The 22955-nt window shown below is 44.1% G+C and overlaps 1 protein-coding gene across 28 annotated transcripts in view; it reads left to right on the top strand.

The window, feature by feature from the left end:
* Window positions 1–22955, top strand: part of LOC118391146 (protein FAM222B) — a 141445-nt gene that overhangs the window by 87383 nt on the left and 31107 nt on the right. For 13 of the 28 annotated variants that reach the window (XM_052457843.1, XM_052457846.1, XM_035782214.2 and 10 more), the window contains exon 2: window positions 16461–16527. The exons of 2 other annotated variants lie outside the window; for them this stretch is intronic. The gene's annotated coding sequence lies outside the window, so the exon portion shown is untranslated. Of the gene's footprint in view, window positions 1–16460; window positions 16553–22955 lie in introns of all 28 variants that reach the window. 13 more of the 28 variants (XM_052457840.1, XM_052457845.1, XM_035782210.2 and 10 more) reach the window with 1 other exon arrangement.

Below are 22955 nucleotides of genomic sequence, written 5' to 3' on the forward strand. Positions count from 1 at the left end.
ATGGGAAACAGTGTTTAAACCCTTTACAATGAAGATCTGTGAAGTTATTTGGATTTTTACAAATAATCTTTGAAAGACGGGGTCCTGAAAAGAGGTTTATTGTGTGTGTGTATACAGTGCCTTGCGAAAGTATTCGGCCCCCTTGAACTTTGCGACCGTTTGCCACATTTCAGGCTTCAAACATAAAGATATAAAACTGTATTTTTTTGTGAAGAATCAACAAGTGGGACACAATCATGAAGTTGAACGACATTCATTGGATATTTCAAACTTTTTTAACAAATCAAAAACTGAAAAATTGGGCGTGCAAAATTATTCAGCCCCTTTACTTTCAGTGCAGCAAACTCTCTCCAGAAGTTCAGTGAGGATCTCTGAATGATCCAATGTTGACCTAAATGACTAATGATGTTAAATACAATCCACCTGTGTGTAATCAAGTCTCCGTATAAATGCACCTGCACTGTGATAGTCTCAGAGGTCCGTTAAAAGCGCAGAGAGCATCATGAAGAACAAGGAACACACCAGGCAGGTCCGAGATACTGTTGTGAAGAAGTTTAAAGCCGGATTTGGATACAAAAATATTTCCCAAGCGTTAAACATCCCAAGGAGCACTGCGCAAGCGATAATATTGAAATGGAAGGAGTATCAGACCACTGCAAATCTACCAAGACCTGGCCGTCCCTCTAAACCTTCAGCTCATACAAGGAGAAGACTGATCAGAGATGCAGCCAAGAGGTCCATGATCACTCTGGATGAACTGCAGAGATCTACAGCTGAGGTGGGAGACTCTGTCCATAGGACAATAATCAGTCGTATATTGCACAAATCTGGCCTTTATGGAAGAGTGGCAAGAAGAAAGCCATTTCTTAAAGATATCCATAAAAAGTGTCGTTTAAAGTTTGCCACAAGCCACCTGGGAGTCACACCAAACATGTGGAAGAATGTGCTCTGGTCAGATGAAACCAAAATTGAACTTTTTGGCAACAATGCAAAACATTATGTTTGGCGTAAAAGCAACACAGCTCATCACCCTGAACACACCATCCCCACTGTCAAACATGGTGGTGGCAGCATCATGGTTTGGGCCTGCTTTTCTTCAGCAGGGACAGGGAAGATGGTTAAAGTTGATGGGAAGATGGATGGAGCCAAATACAGGACCATTCTGGAAGAACCTGATGGAGTCTGCAAAAAACCTGAGACTGGGACGGAGATTTGTCTTCCAACAAGACAATGATCCAAAACATAAAGCAAAATCTACAATGGAATGGTTCAAAAATAAACATATCCAGGTGTTAGAATGGCCAAGTCAAAGTCCAAACCTGAATCCAATCGAGAATCTGTGGAAAGAACTGAAAACTGCTGTTCACAAATGCTCTCCATCCAACCTCACTGAGCTCGAGCTGTTTTGCAAGGAGGAATGGGAAAAAATGTCAGTCTCTCGATGTGCAAAACTGATAGAGACATACCCCAAGCGACTTACAGCTGTAATCGCAGCAAAAGGTGGCGCTACAAAGTATTAACTTAAGGGGGCTGAATAATTTTGCACTCCCAATTTTTCAGTTTTTGATTTGTTAAAAAAGTTTGAAATATTCAATAAATGTCGATCCACTTCATGATTGTGTCCCACTTGTTGTTGATTCTTCACAAAAAACTACAGTTTTATATCTTTATGTTTGAAGCCTGAAATGTGGCAAACGGTCGCAAAGTTCAAGGGGGCCGAATACTTTCGCAAGGCACTGTATATACAGTTGACATACACTTAGGTTGGAGTCGTTAACTTGTTTTTCAACCACTCCACAAATTTCTTGTAACAAACTGTGGTTTTGGCAAGTCTGTTAGGACATCTACTTTGTGCATGACATAAGTCATTTTTCCAACAGTTGTTTACAGACAGATTATTTCACTTATAATTCACTGTATCACAATTCCAGTGGGTCAGAAGTTTGCATACACTAAGTTGACTGTGCCTTCAAACTGCTTGGAATCTTCCCAAAAATGATGTCATAGCTTTAGAAGCTTCTGATAGGCTAATTGACATCATTTGAGTCAATTTCAGGTGGACCTGTGGATGTATTTCAAGGCCTACCTTCAAACTCAGTGCCTCGTCGCTTGACATCCATGGGAAAATCAAAAGAAATCAGACCTCCACAAGTCTGGTTCATTCTTTGGAGCAATTTCCAAATGCCTGAAGGTACCAGGGTCATCTGTACAAACAATAGTATGCGAATATAAACACCATGGGACCGCTCAGCTGTCATACCGCTCAGAAAAGAGAAGTGTTCTGTCTCCTAGAGATGAATGTACTTTGGTGTGAAAAGTGCAAATCAATCCCAGAACAACAGAAAAGGACCTTGTGAAGATGCTGGAAGAAAAGGGTACAAAAGTATCTATATGCACAGTTAAACAAGTCCTATATCGACATAACCTGAAAGGCCACTCAGCAAGGAAGAAGCCACTGCTCCAAAACCGCCATAAAAAAGCCAGACTACGGTTTGCAACTGCACATGGGGACAAAGATCGTACATTTTGGAGAAATGTCCTCTGGTCGGATGAAACAAAAATAGAACTGTTTGGCCATAATGACAATCGTTATGTTTGGAGGAAAAAGGGGGACGTTTGCAAGCCGAAGAACACCATCTCAACCGTGAAGCACGGGGGTGGCAGCATCAATTTGTGGAGGCACTTTGCTACAGGAGGGACTGGTGCACGTCACAAAATAGATGTTATCTTGAGGCAGGAAAATTATGTGTATATTTTGAAGCAACATCTCAAGACATCAGTCAGGAAGTGAAAGCTTGGTCGCAAATGATTCTTCCAAATGGACAATGACCCCAATCATACTTCCAAAGTTGTGACAAAATGGCTTAAGGACAACAAAGTCAAGGGATTGGGGTGGCCATCACAATGCCCTGACCTCAATCCTATAGAACATTTGTGGGCAGAACTGAAAAGGCCTGTGCAAGCTAGGTCTGACTCAGTTACACCAGCTCTGTCAGGATTAATGGGCCAAAGTTCACCCAGTTTATTGTGGGAAGCTTGTGGAAGCCTACCCAAAACGTTTGACCCAAGTTAAACAATTTAAATGCAATGCTACCAAATACTAATTGAGTGTATGTAAACTTCTGGTCCACTGGGGATGTGATGAAAGAAATAAAAGCTGAAATAAATCATTCTCTCTGCTGTTATTCTGCCATTTCTGCCATCTTAAAAATAAAGTGGTGATTTTTTTTACTAGGATTAAATGTCAGGAATTGTGAGAAACTAGAAACTGAGTTTAAATGTATTTGGCTAAGGTGTTTGTAAATTTCCGACTACAACTGTCTGTCTGCCTGTCTGTGTATCATGCACAGATATTAGGTTTTTGGCCGATACCGATATCCATTGTTTTCCTTGCCGATGATAACATATTTACCATTTTTGCGGCCTTTTTAAGCATTCTAGTACAGTTAAATTGTTAACACACGCACATGGCACTGCATCTCAGTGCAAGAGGTTTCACTACAGTCCCTGGTTCGAATCCAGGCTGTGTCACATCTGGCCGTGATTGGGAGTCCCATAGGGCGGTGCACATTTGGCCCAGCGACGTCCGGGTGAGGCCAGGTTAGGCCGTCATTGTAGATAAGAATTTGTTCTTAACTAACTTGCATAGTTAAATAAAGGTTACACACACCCCACACTGACCAAAAATTTATTTTTGGGGAATTTACGTATGTCCCTATTACCAGTTAAACATAGACAAAACCTATTTCTTTCACTTATTTGCTGTGTTTCGTTGTTCAGTCATTTCATTCTCTACCAGGATTTCTATGGAACGCTGTTTGGGTTACACTCAACGTCAACAAAACTAAGGAGATGATTGTGGACTTCAGGAAACAGCAGAGGGAACACCCCCCTATCCACATCGATGGAACAGTAGTGGAGAGGGTAGCAAGTTTTAAGTTCCTCGGCATACACATCACAGACAAACTGAATTGGTCCACTCACACAGACTGCATCGTGAAGAAGGCGCAGCAGCGCCTCTTCAACCTCAGGAGGCTGAAGAAATTCGGCTTGTCACCAAAAGCACTCACAAACTTCTACAGATGCACAATCGAGAGCATCCTGGCGGGCTGTATCACCGCCTGGTATGGCAACTGCTCCGCCCACAACCGTAAGGCTCTCCAGAGGGTAGTGGGGTCTGCACAATGCATCACCAGGGGCAAACTACCTGCCCTCCAGGACACCTACACCACCTGATGTTACAGGAAGACCATAAAGATCATCAAGGACAACAACCACCCGAGCCACTGCCTGTTCACCCCGCTATCATCCAGAAGGCGAGGTCAGTACAGGTGCATCAAAGCTGGGACCGAGAGACTGAAAAACAGCTTCTATCTCAAGGCCATCAGACTGTTAAACAGCCACCACTAACATTGAGTGGCTGCTGCCAACACACTGACACTGACACTGACTCAACTCTAGCCACTTTAATAATGGGAATTGATGGGAAATGATGTCAAATATATCACTTGCCACTTTAAACAATGCTACCTTATATAATGTTACATACCCTACATTATTCATCTCATATGCATACGTATATACTGTACTCTATATCATCTACTGCATCCTTATGTAATACATGTATCACTAGCCACTTTAACTATGCCACTTTGTTTACATACTCATCTCATATGTATATACTGTACTCGATACCATTTACTGTATCTTGCCTATGCTGCTCTGTACCATCACTCATTCATATATCTTTATGTACATATTCTTTATCCCCTTACACTGTGTATAAGACAGTAGTTTTGGAATTGTTAATTAGATTACTTGTTGGTTATTACTGCATTGTCGGAACTAGAAGCACAAGCATTTCGCTACACTCGCATTAACATCTGCTAACCATGTGTATGTGACAAATAAAATTTGATTTGATTTGTGTCAAAAAAGATGCACATCAAATTGGCTTGTTGACCAATCAGGACCTGAATATGACTGCATGTTATATATTTTAACATATTGTTTTACATAGTTATATGAAATACGAGTGATCGTGTAATGTCACAACGATCCATCGATACGTATGCTATGATGCTGGTAAAGTTGTCTTGCGCACCTTCAGTGCTGGTCTTAAATAAAGCTAGGTTGCTCATGGATGCAAACAATTTTCTTCCCTAGAAACAGCAAAACGGCAATCTGTTTTAGTGGCTATAGTTAGCTAGCTAACTATATAGCTAGGTGTCATCATCTAAAATTACCCTAATTTATAAGACAGTTTATTTGTATTAATGGTGGTCAGACCCATCTATGTGAACCTAGCCACAAAAAGGATTAGCCACAATAGTGGACTTTGCTGTTAGCCTTCAAAATAAAAGTATGTCATTGACAGTGATGCTAATGAGTACAAATAGTATAATTTTTCCATAATTCAATAGATCATGCTAAACGAGGTTGGAATGTTGTATAAAAATAATTTGTTAATTTGACAAATCTGAAATCACACTGGCTGTATTATACTTTAGAATTGCATTGGGGGCGTACTTATTTCACTGTACAGCCTTGCCCCATGTTATTGATCCACAATCCATAGGTATCAGTCTACTCTGTGACACCCAGATAACATTAGCATCATAGCGCTTATTGCAGGACTCTGAAACAACTGTGAATTGAGCCACATTTATTGTCAACCTATGTTTATTTAACACTTTTCCAGAGGAAAACCAATACTGCGTGGATTTTTGCTAACTCTGAGGACATTGGGAAGAAATATATTGGGTATTGAGTAGACTGATACCCCATTTAATTGATCCCCAATCCTTAGGTAAAGCTGTACAGTGCGATGTGAATGTCAATACACACAATAGGCTGACTGGGGAGATGATTTCTCACAGTCCCACGATAAGAGCTACTACGCTAATATTCGCAAAATCTCTTCACAGTTGTGTTCTGTGGATGTCACCGAGAAGACTGATACCCCATTTCATTGTTTCATATTCCAACCTTGTTTAACATTATCTAGTCTAAATATGGCATGATTCCACCAATTGTAACTGTCTGCATCAGAGGTTGTTTTATTTTGAAGGCAAACCGCAAAGTCAACTATTCTAATCATTATTGTCGCTAGCTTCACAACACAGCCCTGTTCGGTCGAACCTCACTAGCCAGATGAAGCTAGCTGGCTGCTTGTAACGTTAGCTTTGGGAAACAGGGTTAAGTAAATAAAGGTAAGTAGCTGGCTACCTATTTATTTTCATGAACTGCAGTTAAATTTCAATAGGTGAACAACAAGTGGCTACCTAGCTAATAATTACTCTCAAGGATTCCACAATCATTGCTAAGAATAATGAAAATGACTAGAGTTTCTACTGGTCATTGTTTTCAGGCTGATTTGTATTGGTGCTAGCTATGTAGCAAGCTAAAGTTAACTAGCTACCCCAGAAGTTGCGGTTGAACCAAATAATGCTTTATTACCAACATGGTGTTGTAAGCACATCGTTCGTGGCCGGTGTTTACTTGTTTGCAGACTTTTTTGTACAGCTTTGACAGTGCTACTGTATGTTTTTTGACACGCAAAGGCCCAAACGGCATTCCATAGTATGTATGTCGTGAAGGTAATAGCAGTGACGCTATTACTGTGTAACTCCGATAGGGCTTCATCTGAAAAATGGCACACTTGGTAGTGTGTACCGGTGCTCGATCAGTTGTGAAAGCCCATATCACCCATGACAGAGAACGGTTGAATGTCAAGGGCAATGAATTCCATTATCTTGGCATTAATGGATTTTGACTTTGAGTTGTCTCGCTGAAATTTTCTTACTCTTTCAAATGACTGCTTGACTTGTTGACTGCTCGATCCACACAGCAGACATTGCGGGCTAGGTTAGGAATGCTGTGTTCCATGTGTAGTGCAACATTTTATGAGGCGTCATGTACCTATGTTATATAGGTATGCACTTCAGCTTTGACATCGGTTTTTCACATCGGAACATTAAACTAGACACCGATGTTAGCATTTTTAGCTAATATCGGCCGGTTCCAATATCTTCACCGATATATTGTGCATCCCTTATATATTAAATATAACACCAGTCAAAATTTTGGACACACCTACTCAATCGAGGGAGTTTATTTATTTTAGCTTTTTCTACATTGTAGAATAAGTGTGAAGACATCAAAACTATGAAATAACACAATGGAATCATGTAGTAACAAAAGGTATTAAACAAATAATATTTTAGAATCTTACATTTACATTTAAGTCATTTAGCAGACGCTCTTATCCAGAGCGACTTACAAATTGGTGCATTCACCTTATGACATCCAGTGGAACAGCCACTTTACAATAGTGCATCTAAATCTTTTAAGGGGGGGGGGGGGTGAGAAGGATTACTTTATCCTATCCTAGGTATTCCTTAAAGAGGTGGGGTTTCAGGTGTCTCCGGAAGGTGGTGATTGACTCCGCTGTCCTGGCGTCGTGAGGGAGTTTGTTCCACCATTGGGGGGCCAGAGCAGCGAACAGTTTTGACTGGGCTGAGCGGGTACTGTACTTCCTCAGTGCTAGGGAGGCGAGCAGGCCAGAGGTGGATGAACGCAGTGCCCTTGTTTGGGTGTAGGGCCTGATCAGAGCCTGGAGGTACTGAGGTGCCGTTCCCCTCACAGCTCCGTAGGCAAGCACCATGGTCTTGTAGCGGATGCGAGCTTCAACTGGAAGCCAGTGGAGAGAGCGGAAGAGCGGGGTGACGTGAGAGAACTTGGGAAGGTTGAACACCAGACGGGCTGCGGCGTTCTGGATGAGTTGTAGGGGTTTAATGGCACAGGCAGGGAGCCCAGCCAACAGCGAGTTGCAGTAATCCAGACGGGAGATGACAAGTGCCTGGATTAGGACCTGCGCCGCTTCCTGTGTGAGGCAGGGTCGTACTCTGCGGATGTTGTAGAGCATGAACCTACAGGAACGGGCCACCGCCTTGATGTTAGTTGAGAACGACAGGGTGTTGTCCAGGATCACGCCAAGGTTCTTAGCGCTCTGGGAGGAGGACACAATGGGGTTGTCAACCGTGATGGCGAGATCATGGAACGGGCAGTCCTTCCCGGGAGGAAGAGCAGCTCCGTCTTGCCGAGGTTCAGCTTGAGGTGGTGATCCGTCATCCACACTGATATGTCTGCCAGACATGCAGAGATGCGATTCGCCACCTGGTCATCAGAAGGGGAAAGGAGAAGATTAATTGTGTGTCGTCTGCATAGCAATGATAGGAGAGACCATGTGAGGTTATGACAGAGCCAAGTGACTTGGTGTATAGCGAGAATAGGAGAGGGCCTAGAACAGAGCCCTGGGGGACACCAGTGGTGAGAGGGCGTGGTGAGGAGACAGATTCTCGCCACGCCACCTGGTAGGAGCGACCTGTCAGGTAGGACGCAATCCAAGCGTGGGCCGCGCCGGAGATGCCCAACTCAGAGAGGGTGGAGAGGAGGATCTGATGGTTCACAGTATCGAAGGCAGCCGATAGGTCTAGAAGGATGAGAGCAGAGGAGAGAGAGTTAGCTTTAGCAGTGCGGAGCGCCTCCGTGATACAGAGAAGAGCAGTCTCAGTTGAATGACTAGTCTTGAAACCTGACTGATTTGGATCAAGAAGGTCATTCTGAGAGAGATAGCGGGAGAGCTGGCCAAGGACGGCACGTTCAAGAGTTTTGGAGAGAAAAGAAAGAAGGGATACTGGTCTGTAGTTGTTGACATCGGAGGGATCGAGTGTAGGTTTTTTCAGAAGGGGTGCAACTCTCGCTCTCTTGAAGACGGAAGGGACGTAGCCAGCGGTCAGGGATGAGTTGATGAGCGAGGTGAGGTAAGGGAGAAGGTCTCCGGAAATGGTCTGGAGAAGAGAGGAGGGGATAGGGTCAAGCGGGCAGGTTGTTGGGCGGCCGGCCGTCACAAGACGCGAGATTTCATCTGGAGAGAGAGGGGAGAAAGAGGTCAGAGCACAGGGTAGGGCAGTGTGAGCAGAACCAGCGGTGTCGTTTGACTTAGCAAACGAGGATCGGATGTCGTCGACCTTCTTTTCAAAATGGTTGACGAAGTCATCTGCAGAGAGGGAGGAGGGGGGAGGGGGAGGAGGATTCAGGAGGGAGGAGAAGGTGGCAAAGAGCTTCCTAGGGTTAGAGGCAGATGCTTGGAATTTAGAGTGGTAGAAAGTGGCTTTAGCAGCAGAGACAGAGGAGGAAAATGTAGAGAGGAGGGAGTGAAAGGATGCCAGGTCCGCAGGGAGGCGAGTTTTCCTCCATTTCCGCTCGGCTGCCCGGAGCCCTGTTCTGTGAGCTCGCAATGAGTCGTCGAGCCACGGAGCGGGAGGGGAGGACCGAGCCGGCCTGGAGGATAGGGGACATAGAGAGTCAAAGGATGCAGAAAGGGAGGAGAGGAGGGTTGAGGAGGCAGGATCAGGAGATTGGAGAAGGTTTGAGCAGAGGGAAGAGATGATAGGATGGAAGAGCAGAGAGTAGCGGGGGAGAGAGAGCGAAGGTTGGGACGGCGCGATACCATCCGAGTAGGGGCAGTGTGGGAAGTGTTGGATGAGAGCGAAAGGGAAAAGGATACAAGGTAGTGGTCGGGGAGTTGCAATGGGGTTAGTGGAAGAACAGCATCTAGTAAAGATGAGGTCGAGCGTATTGCCTGCCTTGTGAGTAGGGGGGGAAGGTGAGAGGGTGAGGTCAAAAGAGGAGAGGAGAGGAGTGGAAAGAAGGAGGCAGAGAGGAATGAGTCAAAGGTAGACGTGGGGAGGTTAAAGTCGCCCAGAACTGTGAGAGGTGAGCCGTCCTCAGGAAAGGAGCTTATCAAGGCATCAAGCTCATTGATGAACTCTCCGAGGGGACCTGGAGGGCGATAAATGATAAGGATGTTTGAAAGGGCTGGTAACTGTGACAGCATGGAATTCAAAGGAGGCGATAGACAGATGGGTAAGGGGAGAAAGAGAGAATGACCACTTGGGAGAGATGAGGATCCCGGTGCCACCACCCCGCTGACCAGAAGCTCTCGGGGTGTGCGAGAACACGTGGGCGGACGAAGAGAGAGCAGTAGGAGTAGCAGTGTTATCTGTGGTGATCCATGTTTCCGTCAGTGCCAAGAAGTCGAGGGACTGGAGGGAGGCATAGGCTGAGATGAACTCTGCCTTGTTGGCCGCAGATCGGCAGTTCCAGAGGCTACCGGAGACCTGGAACTCCACGTGGGTCGTGCGCGCTGGGACCACCAGATTAGGTGGCCGCGGCCACGCGGTGTGGAGCGTTTGTATGGTCTGTGCAGAGAGGAGAGAACAGGGATAGACAGACACATAGTTGACAGGCTACAGAAGAGGCGCTAATGGGAGATTGGAATGACAAGTGGACTACACGTCTCGAATGTTCAGAAAGTTAAGCTTACGTAGCAAGAATCTTATTGACTAAAATTATTAAAATGATACAGTACTGCTGAAGTAGGCTAGCTGGCAGTGGCTGCGTTGTTGACTTTGTAGGCTAGCTGGCAGTGGCTGTGTTGTTGACACTACACTAATCAAGTCGTTCCGTTGAGTGTAATAGTTTCTACAGTGCTGCTATTCGGGGCTAGCTGGCTAGCTAGCAGTGTTGATTACGTTACGTTGCGTTAAAAGAACGACAATAGCTGGCTAGCTAACCTAGAAAATCGCTCTAGACTACACAATTATCTTTGATACAAAGACGGCTATGTAGCTAGCTATGTAGCTAGCTACGATCAAACAAATCAAACCGTTGTGCTGTAATGAAATGAAATGAAAATGTGATACTACCTGTGGAGCGAAGCGGAATGCGACCGGGTTGTTGAGTGCGGAAGTTCTATTCGGTAGATGTTGGCTAGCTGTTGGCTAGCTAGCAGTGTCGCCTACGTTAAGGACGACAAATAGCTGGCTAGCTAACCTCGGTAAATTAAGATAATCACTCTAAGACTACACAATTATCTTGGATACGAAGACAGCAAAGACAACTATGTAGCTAGCTAACACTACACTAATCAAGTCGTTCAGTTGAGTGTAATAGTTTCTACAGTGCTGCTATTCGGTAGACGGTGGACGTTTGCTAGCTGGCTAGCTGCTGGACAGATAGCAGTGTAGACTACGTTAGGACGACGAAATACGATAATTACGCAATTATCTTTGATACAAAGACGGCTATGTAGCTAGCTAAGAAGAAATTGCTAAGATTAGACAAATCAAACCGTTGTACTATAATGAAATGTAATGAAATGTAATGAAAAGTAATACTACCTGCGGACCGAAGTGCGGATGCGACCGCTCGCTCCAACCCGGAAGTACTAATCTTCAAAGTAGCCACCCTTTGCCTTGATGACAGCTTTGCACACTCTTGGCATTCTCTCAACCAGCTTCTTGAGGTAGTCACCTGGAATGCATGTGTGCCTTGTTAATTTGTGGAATTTCCTTCCTTAATGCGTTTGAGCCAATCAGTTGTGTTTTGACAAGGTAGGGGTGGAATACAGAAGATAGCCCTATTTGGTAATTGACCAAGTCCATATTATGGAAAGAGAAACGACAGGCCATCATTACTTTAAGACATGAAGGTTGCCTCCCGGGTGGCGCAGTGGTTAAGGGCGCTGTACTGCAGCGCCAGCTGTGCCATCAGTCCCTGGGTTCGCGCCTAGGCTCTGTTGTAACCGGCCGCGACCGGAAGGTCCGTGGGGCGACGCACAATTGGCTTAGCGTCGTCCGGGTTAGGGAGGGCTTGGTCGGTAGAGATGTCCTTGTCTCATCGCGCACCAGCGACTCCTATGGCGGGCTGGGCGCAGTGAGCGCTAACCAAGGTTGCCAGGTACACAGTGTTTCCTCCGGCACATTGGTGCGGCTGGCTTCCGGGTTGGATGTGCGCTGTGTTAAGAAGCAGTACGGCTGGTTGGGCTGTGTATCGGAGGACGCATGACTTTCAACCTTAGTCTCTCCCGAGCCCATACGGGAGTTGTAGCGATGAGACAAGATAGTAGCTACTACAACAATTGGATACCACGAAATTGGGGAGAAAAAGGGGTATAAAAAAAAGACAATCTGCAATATTTCAAGAACTAGGAACGTTTCTTCAAGTGCAGTCGCAAAAACCATCAAGCTCTATGATGAAACTGGCTCTCACGAGGACCGCCACGGGAAAGGAAGCTGCAGAGGATAAGTTCATTAGAGTTACCAGCCTCAGAAATTGCAGCCCCAATAAATGCTTCGGAGTTCAACTGCTTGAATCAGGCCTTTATGGTTGAATTGCTGCAGAGAAACCACTACTAAAGGACACCAATAATAAGAAGAGACTTGCTTGGCCAAGAAACACGAGCAATGGACATTAGACCGGTGGAAATCTGTCCTTTGGTCTGATGAGTCAAAATGTGAGATTTTTGGTTCCAACCACTGTGTCTTTGTGAGACGCAGAGTAGGTGAACGGATGATCTCCCCATGGTGTGGGGGTGCTTTCAAATCAAATGTATTTATATAGCCATTCTTACATCAGCTGATATATCAAAGTGCTGTACAGAAACCCAGCTTAAAACCCCAAACAGCAAGCAATGCAGGTGTAGAAGTACGGCGTCTAGGAAAAACTCCCCCAGAAAGGCCAAAACCGAGGAAGAAACCTAGAGAGGAACCAGGCTATGAGGGGTGGCCAGTCCTCTTCTGGCTGTGCCGGGTGGGGATTATAACAGAACATGGCCAAGATGTTCAAATGTTCATAAATAACTTTAATTACAGTGATTAATGGTCAGGGTTCCATAGCCACAGGCAGAACAGTTGAAACTGGAGCAGCAGCATGGCCAGGTGGACTGGGGACAATAAGGAGTCATCATGCCAGGTAGTTCTGAGGCATTGTCCTAGGGCCCAGGTCCTCCGAAAGAGAGAGAATTAGAGAGAGCATACTTAAATTCACACAGGACACCGGATAAGACAGGATAAATACTCCAGATATAACGGACTGACCCTAGTCTCCCAACACACAAACTACTGCAGCATAAATACTGGAGGCTGAGACACGAGGGGTCAGGAGACACTGTGGCCTCATCCGATGATACCCCCGGCCAGGGCCAAACAGGCAGGATATAACCCCATCAACTATGGCCAAAGCACAGCCCCCACACCACTATCTTCAACCACCAACTTACCATCCTGAGACAAGGCCGAGTATAGCCCACAAGGATCTCCGCCACAACACAACCCAAGGGGGGCGCCAACCCAGACAGGAAGACCACGTCAGTGACTCAACCCACTCAAGTGAAGCACCCCTCCTAGGGACGGCATGGAAGAGCACCAGTAAGCCAGTGACTCAGCCCCTGCAATAGGGTTAGAGGCAGAGAATCACAGTGGAGAGAGGGGAACCGGCCACGCAGAGACAGCAAGGGTGGTTCGTTGCTCCAGTGCCTTTCCGTTCACCTTCACACTCCTGGGCCAGACTACACTCAATCATATGACCCACTGAAGAGATGAGTCTTCAGTAAAGACTTAAAGGTTGAGACCGAGTCTGCGTCTCTCACATGGGTAGGCAGACCATTCCATAAAAATGGAGCTCTATAGGATAAAGCCCTGCCTCCAGCTGTTTGCTTAGAAATTCTAGGGACAATTAGGAGGCCTGCATCTTGTGACCGTAGCGTACGTGTAGGTATGTACTGCAGGACCAAATCGGAAAGATGGGTAGGAGCAAGCCCAAGGTAGGACCTTTGCTGGTGACATTGGCAATTTATTTTGTATTTAAAGTACACTTAACCAGCATGGCTACCACAGCATTCTGCAGCGATACGCCATCCCATCTGGTTTGCACTTAGTGGGATTATCAATAGTTTTTCAAAAGGACCAATACCTCAAACTAGTTATGTATAAAGTATTCAATTGTCATACTTGAGTAAAAGTAAAGATACCTTTTAATAACAAATGACTGAACTCAGTCACCCAGTAAAATACTACTTGAGTAAAAGTTTTAAAATATCTTGTTTTAAATATACTTAATAAGTACAGTGGTGAAAAAAGTACAACATTTTCATACATGTGTAAAAGTACAAATTAAATGCTATATATCAAATTCCTCATATATTAAGCAAATCAGACTGCTAATTTTTGTTTTTATTTAAAAACATTACGGACAGATAGGGACACATAATTTCCGAATGCAATATTTGTGTTTAATGAGTCCGCCAGATCAGAGACACTAGGTAGGACAAGGCGTTGTATTGAAGGGTGTGTGTGTGTACTCCTGCCTGAGTACTTTTTGGTGTCAGGGAAAATGAATGGGAGTAAAAAGTACTTTTTTCCCCTTTAGGAATGTAAATGGAGTATAGGTAAATGTTGTAAAAAAGATAAATACTAAAGTATAGGACAGATACCCCAAACTACTTAAGTAGTACTTTAAAATAATTTTACTTAAGTACTTTACGCCTCTGCCCAAAACACACCTCCAGGCTGTGTAAGGGCTATATGACCAAGAAGGAGAGTGATAGAGTGCTGCATCAGATGACCTGGCCTCAACAATCCCCCGACCTCAACCCAATTGAGATGGTTTGGGATACTTTGGACCGCAGAGTGAAGGAAAAGCAGCCAACAAGTGCTCAGTATATGTGGGAACTCCTTCAAGACTGCTGGAAAAGAATTCCAGGTGACTGCCTCATGAAGCTGGTTGAGAGAATGCCAGGAGTGTGCAAAGCTGTCAAGGCAAAGGGTGGCTACTTTGAAGAATATAAAATATATTTTTGGTTATTACCTGATTCCATATGTGTCATTTCATAGTTTTGATGTTGTCATTGTTATTCTACAATGTAGAAAATAATACAAATAAAGAAAAAAATAAATTGTGTGTGTGCATACAGTTGAAGTTGGAAGTTTACATACACCTTAGCCAAATACATTTAAACTCAGTTTCTCACAATTCCTGACATTTTAATCCTAGTAAAAAGTATGTTTTTAGGTCAGTTAGGATCACCACCTTTTATTTTAAGAATGTGACATGTCAGAATAATAGTAGAGAGTGATTTATTTCAGCTTTTATTTCTTTCATCACATTCCCAGTTGGTTAGAAGTTTACATGCACTCAATTTGTGGTGGGATGGTGTTATTCGGCTTGCAAGCCTCCCCCCGTTTCATCCAAACATAACGATGGTCATTATGGCCAAACAGTTCTATTTTTGATTCATCAGACCAGAGGACATTTCTCTAAAAAAGTACAATCTTTGTCCCCATGTGCAGTTCCAAACCGTAGTCTGGCTTTTTTATGGCGGTTTTAGAGCAGTGGCTTCCTCTTTGCTGAGTGGCCTTTCAGGTTACGTCGATATAGGACTTGTTTTACTATGGATATAGATACTTTTGTACCGGCTTCCTCCAGCATCTTCACAAGGTCTTTTGCTGCTGTTCTGGGATTGATTTGCACTTTTCGCACCAAAGTAAGTTCATCTCTAGGAGAAAAAACGTGTCTCCTTCCTGAGCGGCATGACAGCTGCATGGTCCCATGGTGTTTATACTTGCGTACTATTGTTTGTACAGATGAACGTGGTACCTTCAGGCGTTTGGAAATTGCTCCCAAGGATGAACCAGACTTGTGGAGATCTACAAAAAAGAATTCTGAGGTCTTGGCTGCTTTCTTTTGATTTTCACATGTTGTCAAGTGATGAGGCACTGAGTTTGAAGGTAGGCCTTGAAATACATCCACAGGTACACATCAAATTGACTCAAATTATGTAAATTAGCCTATCAGAATCTACTAAAGCGATCACATTATATTCTGGAATTTTCCAAGCTGTTTAAAGGCACAGTCAACTTAGTGTATGTAAACGTCTGACCCACTGGAATTGTGATACAGTGAAAAAATCTGTCTGTAAACAATTGTTTGGGAAAATTGTGTCATGCACAAAGTAGATATCCTAACTGACTTGCCAAAACTATAGTTTGTTAACAAGAAATTTGTGGAGTTTTAGAAAAACGAGTTTTAAAGACTCCAACATAAGTGTATGTAAACTTCCGAAGTCAACTTTTTGTATCTCGCTCTCGTAAGACATGATATAGGCCCAGTCCTCAGGCAGATAAAATGATGTGAAATGATTTGTTAGGCCTACTGTCAAAAATACCAAACAATCTCTTATTTTCACAATGTGCAGTTTATAGATCACTTTTTCTCCTGAGTGTTTTATTTTGTCTTTTGTTAGGCCTACTTTGTGTAAAGCATTGTTAGTCCCATTCCACTGTCTCTTTTTTCCCCTTTTGTATAGAACGAGGAATTGGGCCTGACAGGCTCCTGTCCTATAGGGAGATCTCGATTTTTGCCAACCCACACCACTGACGCCAGCATTAGGGTTTTGATCAACAGCAGTGCGAACACGGGGGGGACAGATCAGGAAAATGACTAACTACTGTGAGGAGGCAGTTTAGCATAGCTTCCTGTAATGTCTGATTTTACCTCTTGTCAGGGGCATTAAAGGAAGCTGGGTTAATCTTTCTGGAAATCTTCTTTCCACTCAGGGAGGAGTGCCTGCCTTAAATTCCATACTACTCCCATGAAGCTGACAGGAACCATCATACCACTGTGGTATGTATAATCTCATAAAATGAAGGTACTGCTGACTTTCTATTGCTACTGTCTGTTGCTCTTCTTTGAACGAATGACCTGAATGACACCCATGTACATATTACCTCGACTAACCCATACCCCTGCACATTAACTCAGTGCCAGTACCCTCTGTATATAGCCTCATTATTCTTATTTTGTTGCTTTTTTATTTCGTAAATATTCACTAACTGCATTGTTGGTTAAGGGCTTATAGGTAAGCATTTCACTTTAAGTTCTGCACATGTGACAAATACATTTTGATTTGATTGCTAGTGACAGCTGGTTTTGAAAGAACAACAAACCTGTCCTTTTTGGCTTCTTTAATTCCCCCGAATGGACTGTTTTACATTGCTCCCTCTCTCAAACACACACTTTGTATCACCGTATCACCACCCACATACGACTGCATAATGAACTAATAGATTTAAATGCACAATTTGAGTTTTGGGGTTAATCAAACGTAGTTAAAAATTGTGTGAAGTGCTGAACCCATTCAACAGCCTGGGCCAGGCTTTTAGGGCAAAGGGCCATGCTTCCTAAGAGATTCCCCCACACCCAGAACAACAAGATTTTTAATACCAGCAGCACTCCACTCACCTCTCTTCTTGTTAGATGAGGCACGCACAGTTAGATGGATGGATTAACAAATGAATTGCAGACCTCTCTAAAGACCCCCTCAAACTCATTTGTCATTCAGTCTGCATCTGTAATTCGCACGCTTTGAGTTTGAGTCGCTGCATGTTTTTTCAAACACCTTTAACTTATCAAATGCCATCTTTTATTACGGTCAAAAACATTCTCATACCTCAACCTACACATTGTGTAAGTTGTTTTTGTATGTGGAGTGTATTTAACTGTGCAGTTTCCCTATCACCATTGTTTTTCCCTCCCCCATTATTCAGTGCTCAAGCTGAACGAACATACTAGCTGGGCCTTATCAGTGGCACTCCATATGGATGTCTAGTCTGTTGCTAAGGCCAGCAGGCTGTGTTAAGCCACCCTGCACCCTGCCTGACTCCTCACTAAATCACCTGTGTCACTGCCTGCTGCCTGCCTCTCCCATGTGACAGAGAGGGAGCAGAACAGGGTATAGCAGCTCAGCCATCCACACCCTGCCCTGAGGATTCTCTCTTTCTCTGTCTCTCTGCAGTGTGTGGGGGGCCGATGGGTCTGCTCTTTAGAGACTCCAATTATCCCTGACTAGCAGACCTCCTGAAGGTGCAGAGGAAGTGCAGCTATGTCATGGCAGCTGGAATAGTGATGGGATGATTAGCGCAAGCCACGTCTCTCATTTCTGCTAAATAGTTCACATGAAATAACCACTTGTGCACATCAACAGCAGATTTACTTTATATAGGCCTAGTACACACTGTCCTGTAGGCAGTGTGTACTATATAAGCTGTGTTGATATGATGTTGTTGGTGTAGTGTTGATGTGATATTGAGGTGGTGGTGGTGTTCAGTTCATGTCAACTTTGATAAAGGTCATTTGTCCTCTGAGCTGCCCTGGTTGGGTCTGGGCTGTTCTAGCCAAGCCATAACTGAGAGATTAATTTGTCATTAGGCTGCTCCATCCAAAGTCCCCTCCTTCATCAGCTCAAGTCGGCTATCTCAGCCTGACTGTTGCCTCCGGGCCTTATTGCAGGAGAAAGAGGGTCAATGGCGAAGAATGTGCTGTCGGGTGTGTTAATGTTGCGTTCAATTGCATAAACCTTTTGAGCGGGCCTCAGTCTTTAAACATTGGACAGCTAGGGGAAAGATGGCTATGTGAGTTAGGTAGTTTGAGAAGGCATGATGCAAGAGTGTGTGTGTGGCTCATTTTAACCATAACTGGTATACTCCTAGTTCTTTCGGGAATAATATCTCAATAAATATGAATACTTTTGTGACAATCGGGTATTTGCAATGCAGACCATGCTTCCTCCTCTCCCAGTGAGTGGCAAGGGCAGAGAGGTGCTGTCTTTGGGAGACAGAGAGACTGGTATGCTTTGGCTTTGGACAGATGGATGGGCGGGCAGTGCGGTGTGCTTTGGCCAGGGCTGCTGCTCTGTGAGCCTGGGAGGGCCAGATGTTCCCATGCAGACACACGGGTGAGATGTTCGCCATGCAGGATAAGGGCCGGGAGCTAGCGCACTCTGCAGTGGGGGCACGCATGCATACGCACAAACGCACAAAGGACATGAAGGGATCCCAAATGTCTGCCACATTCTTCCCCTGGCAACAAACCTTTAGACACCCTGGTTCACAGAGAAGGATCTATTTTATCCCAGACAGGCCCTGTGTTGATGTCAACATTGACATTGAGCTGACCTTACCTGCTGCTGTACATGGATAGAAAATATAATTGTTTGGGCTTTCGGGTTGTATCGACCAGGAAATCCAGCACATGGAGGGAAAGGGGCCTGGCATACAGGGAGGGCAGGGAAGGCTTAGTCTCTCACCACATTTTGGTGTGCATCTCTGACTGTGTGTGTGTGTGTGTCTGTGTGTATTTAGGCTATATGTATAAGAGATCAGGATAGTTTAATGGCGCTGTGGATAAATGTTCCAAGCCAGACTGAGTGCGGCGTTGCTCTGCTCAGTTCTGTGGCTGGTTGTGTAACACTGCCTGTCTGCATGGTGGTTTGTGTGTGTTAAGCCCTTTTAGGATGATTTAATGGCCTTAGCTCTCCCACAGCTCAGACTACTGGAGCTCCTAAATCAAGCTGCCTTACACCCTGGTGCTGCTTCTGCTGACCTATGCTGGAGTCTCCTCAAATCAAATCAAATTTATTTATATAGCCCTTCGTACATCAGCTGATATCTCAAAGTGCTGTACAGAAACCCAGCCTAAAACCCCAAACAGCAAGCAATGCAGGTGTAGAAGCACAGTGGCTAGGAAAAACTCCCTAGAAAGGCCAAAACCTAGGAAGAAACCTAGAGAGGAACCAGGCTATGTGGGGTAGCCAGTCCTCTTCTGGCTGTGCCGGGTGGAGATTATAACAGAACATGGCCAAGATGTTCAAATGTTCATAAATGACCAGCATGGTCGAATAATTATAAGGCAGAACAGTTGAAACTGGAGCAGTCTCCTCTCGCGAGTGTGTCTGTCCTGAGCGAGGAACAGCTGCATTGATTTGGATCTGTTTGCTGAGCACTCAGAGGAGAAATGATAGCCGTTGAAACACCTGGAGAGGGGGGTGTCGGGAACCACTGTCCCACATGTGTACACACACAACCCCACCTCTGATTCCTATGTGAGGACAGTCTGGGATCCCAATCAGCAGCACTTTAAAAGCTTTCCTCTTTCTCCCTTTAATCACAGGCTCAATTTGTCACCAGCGTGTCCAATTTCTGATAAGCGCTTGAATATGAGCGAGCGAGGCAGGGGAAGAGCAGCACAAAATGGATGCACCTGCTCATAAATGAAATCAAGCCACTCCATCTTCATTTCCCTATGCTGCTACGCTAGCCTACCTGGAACAATGCTGTTGCGCATTAGCTCGGCTCTGTCCACACACAAACACAGGCTGGGTCTGAAATGGCACCCTCTTCCCTATATAGTGCACTACATTTGACCAGGGCCCATATAGTGCACTATATAGGAAATATGATGCCATTTCTACAGACACTGAGTCAAGCCCATTTGAGACTAAACCAAAATGGAGAGGGTGGAGTGCGCAGTCATGTGTTTGGGCTGCTGACAGGCATTAAACTGTTTTTCACTAGTTTGACCAGTCAGATAACACACAACACTGGCATCTGTTCCGCTCTCCTCTCTCTGCCTGCCTGCTTGTGCAGTATGCACTCAATCACACACATTTTGAAGCACACGTCCACATTTTGAATCACGCTACACAGTACGCACACCTTTTATGTCACATTTTGACTCACTCATACAGTATCTCACACCCACCCTTCGAAGCACTCACAGCTCATACACACATTTTTGCTGGGAATGTTACCTTGGGCATACCTGTAATTCCATACATATGTGGCTGTGTGGTAGGTTTCTCTGATGTAAGACCACACCACAGATATGTGACACATTAGGGCTTATGAAACCCTAGTGTCCCTTCGGGGTGCATCACAGCTTCCTGCTGCTTTACAACCCACATGATTCTCACATTTAACCCACCCTGCCAACCATGCACACTCCCTCTCTCTGTCCTGTAGTATTGGTCGATAAATATATAGGGTTGCGAAATTCCCAGGTTTTCTAGAAATCCCAGTGTCAAGATTCATGGAATCGGGAGGGATTAAGCAGGAAATCTGTGAATCCTCCAACCAGGATTTCTGGAAAATTGCAATTATACTCCTGTTGTCTGGCTTGTACATGTGCAATCTACAGATGTAGTATTTCTCTATCTGCAGTTGTGCTTTTGGTCATTTCCATGTAAAAGGATTCATGTGCACCAACATGTGAATTCATAGGAGCATGTTAAATTGGGTGTCAAATGAAAGCTGAGCCTATATTTCTGAGAAATTAAGGCATATATGTTTTTCAACCCTTTTCTGTCACTAAAAATGTGGAAGAAGCCAAGGCTTTGATTTCTGGTCAAACAGTTAGAAGATGGGTCTTAGAACACATCTCCCAGAAAAGGTCTTAAAAGGTATTAGAAATGCATCAAAACAAAATCATGTTGAAGTAAAGACACCTGCCAACTAATAAACACTTATGTTTCATTTTGGAGAAATTGAAGAAACATTGCTTTGTGCCTTGAAATTCCATTACAAAAAACACCTAAGATATTTTCTCATTTCTCTCCCTCATGAGAAGGGAGAATAATGAAAGTTCACAGAAGTAACAATGGGCCTGTCGATTAATTAGTGTTTTTACTGATACCAAATCGGTAACGGAATTTCTACCATTTGGATTGGCTACAATGGGAAATCATAGAAGTCACAAACCACAGTTGGATTCACAAATTTGGACAGCACAGTACTAGGGATGGGCATGGTTATTCCAGTATCCGAACGGACGTTAGTATTCGATTTACTTGGGAGAGTATTCATTTTTTAATAGACCATGACATTCAACATTTTAATAAAACAACAGTTTTATGAGTTTGAGTGTGCCCCATTAAAAAAATAAAAATAAAATGTTGTCGGTCAATCATAGTGACGCTACAGTCGGTCTCCATTAGGGGTCGACCGATTAATCAGAATGGGACATTTTAATTAGGGCGCCGGTATTTTGGGCCGCCGATTTAAAAAAAATATTTTAAAATGAATTGAACCTTTATTTAACTAGGCAAGTCAGTTAAGAACACATTCTTATTTTCAATGACGGCCTAGGAACGGTGGGTTATAACTGCCTTGTTCAGGGGCAGAATGACAGATTTTCACCTTGTCAGCTCGGGGGATCCAATCTTGCAACCTTACAGTTTAACTAGTCCCACGCCATAACCACCTGCCTCTCGTTGCACTTCACAAGGAGACTGCCTGTTACGCGAATGCAGTAGAAGCCAAGGTAAGTTGCTAGCTAGCATTAAACTGATCTTATAAAAAACAATCAATCAATCATAATCACACATGATTGATGATATTACTAGTTTATCTAGCGTGTCCTGCGCTGCATATAATCGATGCAACGCTGGGGGATGATTTAACAAAAGCGCATTTGCGAAAATAGCACAAATGTTGGACGACTGTACCTAACCATAAACACCAATGCCTTTGTTAAAATCAATACGCAGAAGTATATATTTTTAAACCTGCATATTTAGCTAAAGGAAATCCAGGTTAGCAGGCAATATTAACCAGGTGAAATTGTCACTTCTCTTGCGTTCATTGCACGCAGAGTTAGGGTATATGCAACAGTTTGGGCAGCCTGGCTCATTGCAAAATAATTTGCCAGAATTTTACGTAAGTATGACATAACATTGAAGGTTGTGCAATGTAACAAGAATATTTAGACTTAGGGATTCCACCCGTTAGATAAAATACAGAACGGTTCCATATTTCACTGAAATAATAAACGTTTTGTTTTCGAAATGATAGTTTCTGTATTCGACCATATTAATGACCTAAGGCTCGTATTTCTGTGTGTTATAATTAAGTCTATGATTTGATATTTGATAGAGCAGTCTGACTGAGCGATGGTAGGCAGCAGCAGGCTCGTAAGCATTCATTCAAACAGCACTTTTGTGTGTTTTGCCAGCATTTCTTCGCAAGCAGAGCGCTGTTTATGACTTCAAGTCTATCAACCTAATGGCTGGTTAGTGGGGTGCACGCTAATAACGTTTCAAAGGTCACTCGCTCTGAGACTAGGAGTAGTTATTCCCCTTGCAGCTGGCTTTTGTGGAGCGATGGGTAACGCTGGTTCGAGTGTGGCTGTTGTCGATGTATTCCTGGTTCGAGCCCAGGTAGGGGCGAGGAGAGGGACAGAAGCTATACTTACACTGGCAATACTGTAGTGCCTATAAG

Source organism: Oncorhynchus keta, chromosome 12, assembly GCF_023373465.1.
Source record: "Oncorhynchus keta strain PuntledgeMale-10-30-2019 chromosome 12, Oket_V2, whole genome shotgun sequence".
NCBI classification, from domain to species: Eukaryota; Metazoa; Chordata; class Actinopteri; order Salmoniformes; family Salmonidae; genus Oncorhynchus; species Oncorhynchus keta.